Raw genomic sequence first — 7,804 nt, forward strand, 5'->3', positions numbered from 1 at the left:
TTATGGCTGATTAATATTCCATTGTATGTGTGTATTTATCCATTCATCTGTTGATGGACATTTAGGTTGTTTCTATCTTTTGGCTATTGTTAATAATGATGCAGTAAGCATTGGTGTACATGTATCTGTTTGTATTCATGCTTTCAATTATTTTGGGTATATATGTGGATTGGGATTGCTAAATCAAATGGTAATTCTATGTTTAAACTTTTTGAGGAGGTCCAAGTGGCATGTTAAAGTCTCCAATTTTTATTGTAGCACTGCTTACATCTTCCCTCAATTTCTTTCAATGTTTGATTCATGTATTTTTGGGCTCTGTAGATAGATAAATACATAGATACATAGAAAGGTAATGAAAACAGCAGAACTGAAACAGAGACAGAGGAAGACAGGTGCCATGTGAGGATCATCTACAAGCCAAGGAAACCCAAGAAAACAAGGAATGCCCAGGGTTACTATAAGAATTGACATGGCCAAATCCCTTATTTGGACTTTTAGCCTCCAGAACCGTGAGACTATAAACTTCCATTCTTCAAAGCCACCCACTTGTGATGTTCTGGTACAGAGGCACTAGCTAACCAAGACAGCTACTGTGAACCCCAAACTGTTCAAGGCTTTGCCAAGGTTAATTCCAACAGTTCCTGCTAGTTTTTTTTTTTTTTTTTTTTCTTCTTTTTCACATCTCTGTGGGAGGATGGGAGCATGAAGCTCCTTATTCTACCATCTTGGTGATTATTGTTAGGTGCTGTTGAGTTGGTTCCAACTCATAGTGACCCTATGTACAACAGAACAAAATGCTGCCTGGTCCTGCATCATCCTTACAATCATTATAAATGGAGAAAATACTGAAGTTGTAAAGGATTTCATTTTGCTTAGATCCACAATCAACACCCATGGAAGCAACAGACTAGAAATCAAAGAATTCATTGCATTGGGCAAATCTGCTGCAAAAGACTTCTTTAAAGTGTTAAAAAGCAAAGATGTCACCTTGAAGACTAAGGTGCACTTGACCCAAGCCATGGTGTTTTCAGTCGACTTACACACATGTGAAAGCTGTACAATGAATAAGGAAGACCAAAGAAGAACTGATGCCTTTGAATTACAATGTTGGCAAAGAATATTGAATGGACTGCCAGAAGAATGAACAAATCTGTCTTGGAAGAAGTACAGCCAGAATGCTCATCAGAAGCAATGATGGTGAGACTTCATCTCACATATTTTGGACATGTTATCAGGAGGAATCAGTCCCTGGAGAAGAACATCATGCTTGGTAGAGTAGAGGGTAAGTGAAAAAGAGGAAAACCTTCTTAAATGAATTATTAAATTAAATGAATTATTAAATGAAATGAATGTAATTTTACTCTGTTAGAATGTATTTTGATTACACTTTTCCTTTTCATCACTTTACTGCTAAGCACAATATGCAAACAGAGGGGGAATAGCAAGGACAAGAGAGACAGAGAAATTACAAATATCTCTAACCTACTACCCTGATCATCTCTGATGTCAATTTTTTTCATTGTTTTTAGATCCAACTAGAAATTACCTTCTGTCTTCCAATTTTAATTCTAAGGTTGGACTCAAGATGCCCTGCATCCCTCTTATGTAATTCTCAGAGGAGACAATCGACACACACTGCTTTCTGAGCCCCTTTAGTGCTTTAGCTTAGAGTTTGGCACAAGGAAAGAGGAGAGAATAGAACATATCCTTTAATATAGGGTAGTTTCAGGCATAACGACACAATGGAGTTAATTTTAGTGTCATAAAAGATATAATCATCCAACTTTGATAAGCATCACACTATCATTTCTCATCACCACAAAATGAACCTATATGAGAGCTCACTCTTCAAAAGGAAGCCCTCTCCCCTGCTGCCAAATTCTCACCCCATCTTTCGTTTTTCCAAGCTCCAAGACTGACTATCCCTTTTTAAAGTAACTGTTTTCTTTTGGCAATCAATCTACAGTGGAATCCATTTAAGCTTTTAAAAATGCATTTCTTCGGAAGGTTACACCAAAGATATTTTGATTAAGATTTGGATGTTTCTTCAACTCTTCAGCCTTTCATTCTGATATTATTGCTGCAGAATTTACCCTGCTTGATGGCTGAGGTCATCCATTCTATGCTGACTTATCTTTACTTCATTCTCTGAGGCTCCCACCTTATGTTCACATTTCAGTCTCCATGCTGTTTTTCTTTGTATTTTTCATACTTACCCCAGAGTCTGGCATAAATACGAACTTGATAATACCTGATTACTTAAGGCATGGTGAAAGTGTTTGAGCACTACCAGGTCTTGAAACATATGTCATCATGCTTTCCAGATTTCCTTGGTCTAGTTTTATCCCTGCTCAACATTTTATGTAAGTTCTTCTTTTATGGAGGGTATATACAGATAGAAGACTGCTTGTGAAGTCCATTTGTCAGTAAGCAGCACTGTACAAATAACTGATATATGCACATCTACATAAAAGTAAATTTCACAAGAAAACTGTGTGTCTTGAGAGCTTTGATTTAGACTTTACTTGTTTGTTTTCAATTCTTCTAGAAGTTTTATCCAAAGACTTTTTTAATTTGAGTTTATAGTTTTCATGATAGGTTTACATAAGACTTTATAAGTACATGTGTACTTGCATCTGTACAAGTGTGTGCACGTGTGCACACACACACTAGAATAACAATGGAATGGTCAAGACAAAAATTACTTCATAACTACTGCTCTGGACATCTTTTGATTGGGGACAGAATTAACGTGCTTGTTGTCTGGCATGTAGCTTGTTTATGACTACACCCACCTAGCTAAATTGATATTTTGAAAGTTTGTGAGCTAAGCAACTCCTGTATGTGAATTTTCAATTTCCCTTCTGGATGTGATGCCTTTCTTCTAGGGTCACTGTTCATGGAAAAGCAAATAACAAGAATCACAATGAAGAACTGCCTTTCACAACACTTAAAAAAAAAGGGGGGGGGAATGTTTATTCTTCCTTTTCTTCTCTCAACTCTGTGCTTGCAGATGTTGAATACGATATTTCTGACTGGTACAGTTTTTTTTTTTCTTTAAGAACACACAGTCATTGAATACAATCAGTTCTTCATAACCTACACTTGTACTTTCACAACCTATGAGAGCACTGCAGGGTCACTGAATGTGTGGGCACTGGAACCTCTGGCCCTGCCTTGTGATTATTGGCAAAGGCACTTTCTTTCACTGTGCTTCAGATTCGCCACCAAAGAGAGATTTTACTATCCCTCTTCATGGTGCTGTTGAAAGGAGTAAATTAGTTAATAGGAGATATCATGTAGAGTAGTCCTTGGTCATAGGAAACACTCTTTATGTGTAGCTATCATTTATTTATAGGGGTGTGGCTGCAGAACTTAGTATTTAATGATAGGTCATGAGATATGGCAATAAAAGCACAAGCAGCAAAAGACAAAATAGATAATTGAGACCTCAAAAAATTAAATACTTTTGTTCATCAAAGAACTTTAGCAACAGAGTGAAGAGAAAAACCTCACATTAGGAGAAAATTTTGGAAACCCTTTAAATGATAAGCATCTACTATTAAAAATATATTTTTAAAAAGTCTACAACTCAGCCACTAAAGACAAACAAATCAATCAAAAAGGCAGGGAGGGGGAGCAGAGAACAAAGAACTTGAACATACAGTTCACCAAAGAGGACATTTGAATAGCCAACAAGCACATGAAAAGATGTCCAATGTCATAAGACATTAGGGAAATTCAAATCAAAACCACAGTGAGTTACCACTTCATTCCCATTGGAGTGAAAAAATGGGAAACAAGAGGTGTTGAAGAGGATGTGAAGAATTTCAAACCCTCATCCATTGGTGGTAGTAATGCAAATTGGTGCAGCCACTGTAAAAAACAGGTCATGTTTCCTCAAAAGTTTGAACATGGAATTACCATATAACCTGGCAATACCAATCCTAGATATATACCCAAAAGAATTGAAAGCAAGAATGCAAACAGAAATATTTACACCAGTGTTCATTGCAGCACTATTCACAATAGGCAAAAGGTGGAAACAACCTAAATGTCCATTGACAGATGAATGAATAAGCAAAATTGGTGCATGTGTACACTGGCATATTACTCAGCCATAAAGACAAAATCCTGATACATGCCACAACATGGATAAAACTTAAAAACATTATGCTGAGCAAAATAAGTCAATCACAAAAGGACAAATGCAGTATAAACTCATATATATATATATATATATATATATATATATATATATATATATAAAAACCAAAGCTTACTAGTGGTTACCAGGGTAGGAGGGAGGGGGGAAGGTGAAATTTTCATTTGGGGGGGTGCACAGAACTTAATGGTAGGATAATCAGGAAAAATATGGAGGATGGAAGGATGGACACAAGATGGAGGACAGATACAAGATGGAGGATGGACACAGGATGGAGGGTGGACCCATGATAGACACACAGTGGAGGATGGATACAAGATGGAGGATACACACAAGATGAAGATGGATACAAGGTGGAGTATGGACACAAGGTGGAGTATGGACACAAGATGGAGGATAGATACAAGACGGAGGATAGACACAGGATGAAGGATGGACACAAGATGGAGGATGGACACAAGATGGAGGACGTATACAAGATGGAGAGATGGAGGATGGACACAAGATGGAGGATGAATACAAGATGGAGGATAGACACAAGATGGAAGACAGACACAAGAAGGAGGATGGACACAAGATGGAAGAGGAATACACAGTAGAGGACAGACACAAGATGGAGGATGGATACAAGATGCAGGACAGATATAAGATGCAGAATTGAAACAAGATGGAGGATGGAGGATGAACAAAAGTAAACCAGTTGTTGTTGAGTTCTCTGATTTCTGGCAATCCAGTGTGTGTTGGAGTAGAAATGCATAGGCTTTTCTCTGCAGTAATCTTTACAGAAACAAATTGCCAGTCCATTCTTCAGATTCAAACTGCTAACTTTTAGGTTAGTAAAACCAAAAAAAACCCAGTGCTGTCGAGTTGATTCCAACTCATAGCAACCCTATAGGACAGAGTAGAACTGCCCCATAGAGTTTCCAAGGAGGGCCTCACGGATTCCAACTGCCGACCTTTTGGTTAGCAGCCATAGAACTTAACCACTAGGCCACCAGGGCTTCGTGGTAGAAACTAGGTTAGTAGTCAAGCATAAATCATTTGGGCCACCCAGGGACCTGAGTACATAATAGTTGTGTAATACTTATTTGGTAACTTTAACCCATTTCTTGCCCAAATAATTACGGAACTGAGTGAGCTAAACTATGAAATAATATAAAATCCACTAACACCGAGATAGTTGCTGTGATACCCCTTCAAAGGGAGGATGGCGAGACTTTGCCTCATGTACTTTGAACATGTTATCAAGAGGTACCAGTCCCTGGAGAAGGACATCATCATTCCTGGTAAAGTAGAGGGTCATCAAAAAAGAGGAAGACCCTCAACAAGATGGATTGACACCGTGGCTGCAACAATGGGTTCAAACACTGGAACAATCTTGAGGGTGGAACACGACTGGGCAGTGATTCATTCTGTTGTACAGAAGGTCACTTTGAGCTGAACATACTTGATGGCACTTAACAACAATAACTCCTAGATATGTCATAATTCCAGGTAGGGAAGGAACATTCTTCTTACTGGGCTAGTATACTGCATTCCAGTCCACCCATTGCCCACCATCCTGAAAGTGTAGGAAGGGTGCAATGGGGACAGATGCTTAAGTGATCAAACAGTTCTGCTGTATGTTATTGTTAGGTGCCGTTGAGTCGGTTCCGACTCATAGCGACCCTATGCACAACAGAACGAAACACTGCCTGGTCCTGGACCACCCTTACAATTGTTGTTATGCTTGAGCTCATTGTTGCAGCCACTGTGTCAATCCACCTCGTTGAGGGTCTTCCTCTTTTCCGTTGACCCTGTACTCTGACAAGCATGATGTCCTTCTCCAGGGACTGATCCCTCCTGACAACATGTCCAAAGTATATAAGACACAGTCTTGCCATCCTTGCCTCTAAGGAGCATGCGGGCCTCACTTCTTCCAAGACAGATTTGTTCATTCTCTTGGCAGTCCATGGTATATTCAATATTCTTCACCAACACCACAATTCAAAGCTGTCTACTCTGCTTCGGTCTTCCTTATTCATTGTCCAGCTTTCACATGCATAAGATGTGATTGAAAATACCATGGCTTGAGTCAGGCGCACCTTAGTCTTCAGGGTGATATCTTTGCTCTTCAATACTTTCAAGAGGTCCTTTGCAGCAGATTTGCCCAATGCAATGCATCTTTTGATTTCTTGACTGCTGCTTCCATGGCTGTTAATTGTGGATCCAAGAAAAATGAAATCCTTGGCAACTTGAATCTTTTCTTCATTTACCGTGATGTTGCTCATTGGCCCAGTTGTGAGGATTTTTGTTTTCTTTATGTTGAGGTCTAATCCATACTGAAGGCTGTGGTCTTTGTTCTTATACTAAGGGCCTCAAGTCCTCTTCACTTTCAGCAAGTAAGGTTGTGTCATCTGCATAACGCAGGTTGTTAATGAGTCTTCCTCCAATCCTGATGCCCCATTCTTCTTCATATAATCAAGCTTCTAGTATTATTTGTTCAACATACGGATTAAATAGGTATGGTGAAAGAATACAACCCTGATGCACACCTTTCCTGACTTTAAACCATGCAGTATCCCCTTGTTCTGTCCAAACAACTGCCTCTTGATCTATGTTCAGGTTCGTCATGAGCACAATTAAGTGTTCTGGAATTCCCATTCTCCACAGTGTTACCCATAGTTTGTTATTATCCACAGAGTCGAATGCTTTTGCGTAGTCAATAAAACACAGGTAAACAACCTTCTGGTATTCTCTGCTTTCAGCCAGGATCCATCGGACATCAGCAATGATATCCCTGGTTCCACGTCCTCTTCTGAAACCAGCCTGAATTTCTGGCAGTTCCCTGTCAATATACTGCTGCAGCCATTTTTGAATGATCTTCAGCAAAGTTTTGCTTGCGTGTGATATTAATGATATCGTTCTATAATTTCCACATTTGGTTGGATCACCTTTCTTGAGAATAGGCATAAATATGGATCTCTTCCAGTCAGTTGGCCAGGAAGCTGTCTTCCATATTTCTTGGCATAGGAGAGTGAGCACCTCCAGTGCTGCATCTGTTTGTTGAAACATCTCAATTGATATTCCATCAATTCCTGGAGCCTTGTTTTTTGCCAATGCCTTGAGAGCAGCTTGGACTTCTTCCTTCGGTACCATCGGTTCCTGATCATATGCCACCTCTTGAAATGGTTGAATATTGACTAATTCTTTTTGGTATAATGACTCTGTATATTCCTTCCATCTTCTTTTGATGCTTCCTGTGTCGTTTAATATCTTCCCCATGGAATCCTTCACTATTGCAACTCAAGGCTTGAATTTTTCTTCAGTTCTTTCAGCTTGAGAAACACCGAGCATGTTCTTCCCTTTTGGTTTTCCATCTCCAGCTCTTTGCACATGTCATTATAATACTTTACTTTGTCTTCTTGAGAGGCTCTTTGAAATCTTTTGTTCAGTTATTTTACTTCATCAATTCTTGCATTTGCTTTAGCTGCTTGAAGCTCAAGAGCAAGTTTGAGAGTTTCCTCTGACATCCATCTTGGTCTTTTCTTTCTTTCCTGTCTTTTCAGTGACCTCTTGCTTTCTTCATGGATGATGTCCTTGATGTCATTCCACAACTCATGTGATCTTCGGTCACTAGTGTTCAATGTGTCAAATCTA

The sequence above is a fragment of the Loxodonta africana genome, chromosome 1 (assembly GCF_030014295.1).
Source record: "Loxodonta africana isolate mLoxAfr1 chromosome 1, mLoxAfr1.hap2, whole genome shotgun sequence".
In the NCBI taxonomy this organism is placed as follows: Eukaryota; Metazoa; Chordata; class Mammalia; order Proboscidea; family Elephantidae; genus Loxodonta; species Loxodonta africana.